Below are 7,827 nucleotides of genomic sequence, written 5' to 3' on the forward strand. Positions count from 1 at the left end.
CACCACTTCCAAATTTTGGCATGTATGGAATGTCAGTTTTGGATAATGCAGAGATCAAAAGCAAATTCAAGGGTTTCTTGACAAAGGGGTCATTAGGCCTAACACATTTCCCTGTGGGTTTCTTATTGTTTTGGTTCCAAATAAAGATGGTTCATGGCACATGTGTGTGGATTTTCGAGCTTTGAACAAGATCACAGTAAAGAATCACTATCCTCTTCCTCGCATTGATGATTTGCTAGATTAGTTAAAGGAAGTTGTTTACTTTACTATGTTAGATTTGAGTGTTAATTTTCTTAGGGATTTATTATTATTTTCTTTAGATAATTTCATTTCATCATATATTTACCATTAATAGAAATGACATAGAAAGAATAATAACTTTAATATTGCAATGAAACATAAAAGGAACATCAAAAGAAAAGCATGCACAAAATAGAGACACCAAGATTGGTCAGAGACCAAGGCAAAACCCCACAAGGGGGAAAACCCAAAATTCTTCTTCTATTCAAATTTCAGTATTTATTCAACTGAGATACAAAATACATCCATAATGAAATACATTTGATCTCCTAAGGCCATTAAAAGTCAGTTCACAATTTCATTTGTGAACTAACATCCAATAAACCGAAAAATGTGTAATCATGAGATATGTTGCTACTAATCTCTGACTAGAATATCATGATACCAAAGTCTATTATCAATACCACCATATCACTATCATTACTGTCTCTTTGCTCTCAATCAAAGTTAAGTTAACAAGATCTTAGTGATGTCATACTAATATTGTTCTATTCTAAAATGATTCCATTCATATAACTACGAAGAACTATGATAGATCTGCAAGAGGAATCATACATGAATTGATACCAACTCTATCGTAAATTTTCCATGCAGAGAGTGTGTCAATTTGTTAAGTTTAGGTATGTTCTATGCTAGAGCAATTTATTTCAATTTTCACAATTAGCTTAATATATTTCCCAGATTAGAAATCACATCAACATTAAAGTAAACTGCAGATAGAACACAAATATAAATCACAGAAGACAAGCCAAGACAAGAGGACACAAGATGTGGCACTAGCCAGGGACAAACCCCAATGTGGGGAACCCTTCATCAATTCTTCTTATATTATCTTCAATAGTTTAGCAGAGAGAGAGAGATAGAGATAGTATATTTACAACAATAGTCAACACTTTGACTTATCTAGATAAGAGCATAGATCATCTCCTAAGATGATGATACATGATATCAGTTGAAGACATGTTGCTTCAACTGATTCTCCAAGGTGATTGCTTCACCTATCATAGTGTTGTGTCTCGTCATCATGCTGCACCCATCACCGCAATGATGGACCTTATGCTATTGTTGTCCTAGTGTTTAGCATTGCTGTACATAGTGCCACTGTTGCACCATGCTTACTGTTATCCCAATGTACTTGTTGCATTGTACTTGTTGTTGTCCATGCTTTACCATGTTGCTTTTGTCCATGATTCTTCATGCTTGTAGCTATCCCATGTTGTAGATGTCCCTATGTGTCACCAAGCTTGCAGATGTCCTTCATACTGCACCTTCACTGAGCCTCATAGAACTGTTGTACTATGCATCACATTCATTCTAAGAGACCAAGGTTGCTTGCTATGGTGCTATGGCCTGCAGCGTAGCACTTAGCAATGCCAATGTAACTAGTTTGAGTTAGGATTGCTGCAATAGTCCTAACAGATTGACCCACTGCCTACCACAGTTCAGTTGTCATCTACAGCTCACCCAAAAACAGATTTCCTTACCTTGATTGTTGTCCAAACAACCTTGATTAGGCTCCTGTAGATACTTGGCCTAACAGCCCTACACACAACTCCTACACAACCTCCTTTCCCATGTAGTAGTAGCCTCTCTCTACAACTCAAATAGAAGTGCCCTAACTGTCTTTACTCCAGCATCTCGGTGCTCTTGAATTGCCTTCAAGATAGGCTTGCGAGGAGCCTCCTTAATCAGCCTAATATCCAGCTCCTTGTTCCTTTGAGACAACCCTATTCTTGTGCCTATTTTCACCCTCAAAAAACCCTCAAACCAACTTGCATCCCCACAGAAACTCAACCTCTAATTAGTCCCTCCACGCTATCCTCACCCTGTCTCTTTTGTTGTGGCTAGGGCATAATATGTTTTCCCAATCCTTGCTGTGACCATGACCACATTTTAGGGAAATGTTAGAGCTGTGTTCTGGGACTGCGGTTAGGGATTTTGTGGATCTCCATTTAGCTATGTTCATGACTGCGTTTAAGTGTCTCTTCTTGTTGCGTATTAGACAGCGTATTAGGGCATCAAATGGCTTCTCCATACTAGCATTAAGGCTGGCTTTATGGGTTGTAGTTTAGGGAAGCGTAGGTCTCCTTAGAAAACCTTTACAGCTCCATGTCTAGGGCTTCTCCTTGACAGCGTATGAGAAATTGTGTCTCCTCCATGACAGCATTAGGGTCAAGGGTTTCTTCTAGAGCAGCGTATCATCTTGAGATCTCTCCTCCCACCAAAACCCAAAGACAAAGTGGAGAGGAAGAGATCACAAGAGGTGTGTGAAATGACTTGAGAGTAACCTTTATTTATAGTGCTACGTTGAGAATGAGAGGGGGCAATTTGGTTACTGGCCGACCTTGACGAATTGTCCCATAACACAAATAAATCCATATCTCCATGAATACTTATCAGAATCAGATGATCTTTAGATCAATACTACACCTTTCGATGAGAGGGATCCAATAAAAATATCATCTGCCATAAATAAGATGACCCACATGGAGTTTGGCCCTAGTTTCCAATTTTAACACAATCAAGACCAAGGTGATACCATATCCATATGCAAATTGTTGTTACACTAAAAAATGTCACCATGACTATTTACAGTTGGTGTGGCTCTATCAACAGTCATGCTATCCTCCTGGGCAAGTCTTATGCCTCTGCTCTCCATGTCAAACACCAAAAAGAGAGAAAGTCTTTGTAAATGTATTTATCTCTGGGTACGCAGGTTCTCTCAACCTTACCTGCGGATACGCACCTAATGTTCACAAAAGCTGCGTACTTGTACGCTCTGTATGTAAAGGGGCAGGTGCGTACCCCTGTAAAGGTCAAAATGCGCAAGTTTCATCTTTAAAAAGTTACTTGTGGTCATTTCTAGAGCATTCTAGAAGGTTGTTCGACGTGTATTGAGCGCCTCCAGATGGTTCATGTACCCCTACCAAAGAGGAACTTATCCCATCAATGAGGGAGCTATCCCATCCAAAGAGGGGATTATCCCATTGATGGTGGACCTGAATAACTTCCTCTAGAGCACTATAAATACAGGCATTGGGCCAGAAGGAGGGGAGGTTGGAAGCTAAACATTTCTAAGGGTAGATGCTACTGGAATTAGGACTCCCATTTAGAAGCTTGTGAGGAGAGATTGCCATCTTTGCTTGTTCTATTTTGAAGTGGGTGAGCTTTGTCAAAGTAAAGGAGAACTCTTGATGGACCCTGGGAGGGACTTGCACAACACCAAGGCTCAGGTTGTAATTGTTCCTTTTGTTTCCTATTAATGCAAATGAGTCCATTCTTCTCAATAACTTGTTATTTATGAGTTGTTTCATGTACTCCTTGGTCTATGTGTTAAATATGTTTTATTTTATGAGATTATCAAGTGCTATTTAATCGTTTGATTGTTAGTGAATGCAGGTTTCGAAGTGAAGGAGGAGCTCATCCGGATCAGCGAGGCTGGACTGCTACAACAGTGTTGGACTACAGGTAGGATCTAAACACTTGATTTCTTATATAGTAAATGCATGTTTAGAGAAGGATTGCTCTTATTTGTCTTGTTTGTCACTAGAGAGTCTTAGGCTCCTAGGGAGGTTGGTTGTGTCCGCACTATCAACTCTTTCCGCCTGACAATTGCTCAACATATAATGCCCTACATAATTCCATCCTTACTGTAAAGGAGGTGTGAGTTTATAATGTAGAGAAGTTGTGCATGTTGTAGGACCATATGTATATCAATGTCATATATATATATATATATATATATATATATATATATATATATAATACTGAAACCACACATATGTTGAAGTGAGATTCTAGTCATACCAACAAATTCCATACATATTGCAGATGCAATACAAAAATATATATTTGATATCATAATGTCATATTGTATTGAGAGAATAGAGTATCAATGCTAGCCATAGTGAATGCAGAGAAAATGATGATATTAGAATATGTATCAACTATACAGTAGGGACGTCACTCATATCGTTAGCTGAGACAATAAACAAACCTATGAAATGACATATACTAACCTTTGTGATGAACCATAATGTAACAAACTTCTCTGTAATGAACCATAACAAACCTATTAGCAATAATATATACTAACCTCTACGATGAACCATAATGTAACAAACTTCTCTGCAATGAACCATAACAAATGTCTGCGATGATATATGATAATCAATGATGATGATGCCATTACCATAGTATGTGAGACAAAGTGCGAGAGACAAACAAATATGGGAATTTATAAAGATGACGGAAGATGGTGTGATACCCATATGAAATTATAGAGAAGCATGAATATTGTGCAATATTCATTCATATGATGCTCAGGAGACCGATGTCATCTGTTGCTTGTAGAGATGCCCATAACTCAGTGTGGTTATCATAGTTCACACATGTGCAAGTCACACATAAATTCTTCCAATGAAATATGCGAACCATTTTTCAATCCACTATTGACATATGTGATATAAGAGTTACCACATGCAAGAGTCACGGAGATAAATCAGACCTTAGACGAGTTCCTCATACTTTTATGTTGAATGAGCTAAGATATTTTTATTGATTTATGCCAATTGGAACCCTTGTAATTTAGTGAATCTGGCTTGAAATCTCAAGGAGGGAATCTCAATTTTGAATTTAAATTTCTCTTTTAAAATATATTCCTCCTTTTTAATAATTTCATGCCCAATTAATATTTCGTTCAATATGATTTCTTTGATCAATAAAAGTATTTCCCTTTGAAAACAATAATTTGAAATCTTTCTTTTGACCAATATAATTCCTTATGGGACACAAGGGTTTGCTTTTGGGGAATTATGGTTTCCCTTAGGGGAACTTTGTCCCAAAGCTATCAAATTTCAACATTGAGAAGTGGTTATCATCAGATAAGGGTTGTTGAAGATGATATTTGGAAAACTGCTTTCAAGAAAAAACAAAGTTTGTTTGAATGGTTAGTTATGTCATTTGGACTTGCAATGCACCTGCAATATTCATCAGAATTATGAATGATGTCTTGTGACCATTCCTTGATGACTTTATCATAGTCTACTTACATGATATTATGATTTTCGATAAGACTCGTGAAGAGCATGTCAAGCACGTGAAACAAGTTTTAGATGTCTTGAAAATAGAGAAGTTGTATTTGAAGATGTCTAAGTGTGAGCTTGGGAAAACCTCTTTGGTTTATTTGGGTCATATTGTAGGAGGAGTTGAATTGAATATTGATCCCTCAAAAGTTGATGTTACTGTGAATTGGCCTAAACCCAACAATGTAACAGAAGTAAGGATTTTTTTGGGAGCAACCCAATATTGGATAAAATTTACCGTTAACTTCTCATTCATAGCAGCACCATTACATGCTTTTACAAGTGTGAAACAGGTCTTTCAGTGGGGAGGCAAGAAACAGAAAGCCTTCAACACTATGAAAGAGAAAATCAGTACAACACTAGTTCTAGCACTTCCAGATCTTAAGAAGCCATTTGAAATTCAAACCGATGGAAGCGATTATGCTATGGGAGTAGTTTTGATGCAACATGGTAAGCTAATTTGTTATCATTCTAAGACATTTACGAATGCAATAATTAATTATCCAAATTATGATAAAGAGTTGTATGCTTTGGTACAAAGCATGAAGAAATGGAAGCATTTTTTGATGGGTAAAGAAACGATTCTTCATACTGACCATCAACCTTTGCAATATGTACAATCACAAACCAAGACTAGATCCATCTAACACTGGATCATATCTCATTTTTTGATCACTAGTTGAACAATCTCTATATAATACAAGAAGAAGAAGAATCATCACAGAGGAGCATATGACTTTCATCCTATATCTCATAATTAATACATACATCCCAAATAGAATCATCATCGTCGTCAAGTCATATCTTGACTCAACTCATCTTTTCCCATCTTCGTTTGATAAACAATCTAAAATATAAATAAGAATGTGACATCATAGGGGAGCCCAACTCAACCCACAACAACATTGGAGATCTTAGCTCAATCCATAACAACATCAAGGAGTCCTACTCAACATGGAACCACATCAGGGAGCCCAAATCAACCTGGAACAACTGCCAATAGGGAGCCAATGCTACAACCCAAGAAACCTGTTAACGAGGATCCAATGCTACCAACCGAAATCTAATGACAATGAGGAAGGTCCTATGCAACACTCTCACCTCATATTTGTAACAATGGGGAAGGTCTTATGGGACTCTCTCAACCCTAGTCATCTCATATAGGGGAGTATCCAACTACCACCCTATATCTAAAGACAATGGGAAATATCATACCTACCACAATGCATAAGGATCACACTCTATCCCAAAGTCCCTTACAATAAGTGAGATCAACTTACCAGAGGTAGAGATCACACTCTAACCTACTGTCTATGATCTTTCCATCTTGACCCTTGATAGTTAGATAGTAGAACACCTACATCCACTAACTTAGGAAAGATCCACCTACTACAAGGGGTAAGGATCACACTCTATCCCAAGTCTCTCATCCCATTGGCCAAATGGGGAGTTTATCCAACAAAGTGGGTAGGGTGCTAACTAGGGCATACTTTGATTAGGGGAGATCCTAGATCTCAACACATCCTATTGATCAAAGGTTTCTCATCCCCTGAAGCCCACCATCTCCTTTCCCCACCCTGGGAGCTCAACCAAGGGAGAAGAAAAATGCTCAATGTTCTCGATCAACCCATACCATTTCTGAGGAGGGTTGCATCCATCAATCCATGTTTCTCTTTGAAGATAAAAAACATATCAAAGTGCTTGTATCTGGTACTGGCTCAAACAACTTATTGAAGAGTTTAATCATACTGCCTCATACATTACCACGAGCAAAAGTTCTCTATTGTCATGTTCATATAGGACATCAAACGTCGGAGAAAAATGTGTAGCATAAAGAAAAGGATACCATATTCATATTTTCTCCTTCTTACATAGAGAGGCAACAACCACAAGATCAGACTTTGTCTCACTTAGTAACAATAATTCATTAATGCAATCCAACATATCATAAAAGTGATTTTATACGAGAAGTGGATTTTGATACTGCATGGGGTAAACTAGTCATGTCAACAAAGAATTGTAAGCTCATAAAGTAAATTAACAAAGACATCTTTATCAACATTACATGTTCATCAATTCATGTCTAGAAGACTTTATTCATTCTGCAATAGGGTTGGGATCAAGGGCTTTTACCTGTGAATGGGAAACCTCTTCATTCAGACATCTACCTATCTAACAACAAAATTGTCAAAACATGGAGACAAATTTTATCAAGTTCTCATAAAATATATATATCATAATCTAACAAGTCACCATCAGCTACTTCACTATCACATATGAACATTTCATTAAACATTTATCAATGGTTAGTGTCATATAGTTAGGGAAACTAAGAAGTGTATCATCATACTTCGATGATCATAAAATCACTTATTTATTACATTATACAATCACTTTTCATAAGAGTACAAACATCATCAAGTCAACATCCATTTGATACATT

This window comes from Pinus tabuliformis, chromosome J, assembly GCF_031772625.1.
Source record: "Pinus tabuliformis cultivar Carrire ecotype Pingquan chromosome J, CPIR1, whole genome shotgun sequence".
NCBI classification, from domain to species: Eukaryota; Viridiplantae; Streptophyta; class Pinopsida; order Pinales; family Pinaceae; genus Pinus; species Pinus tabuliformis.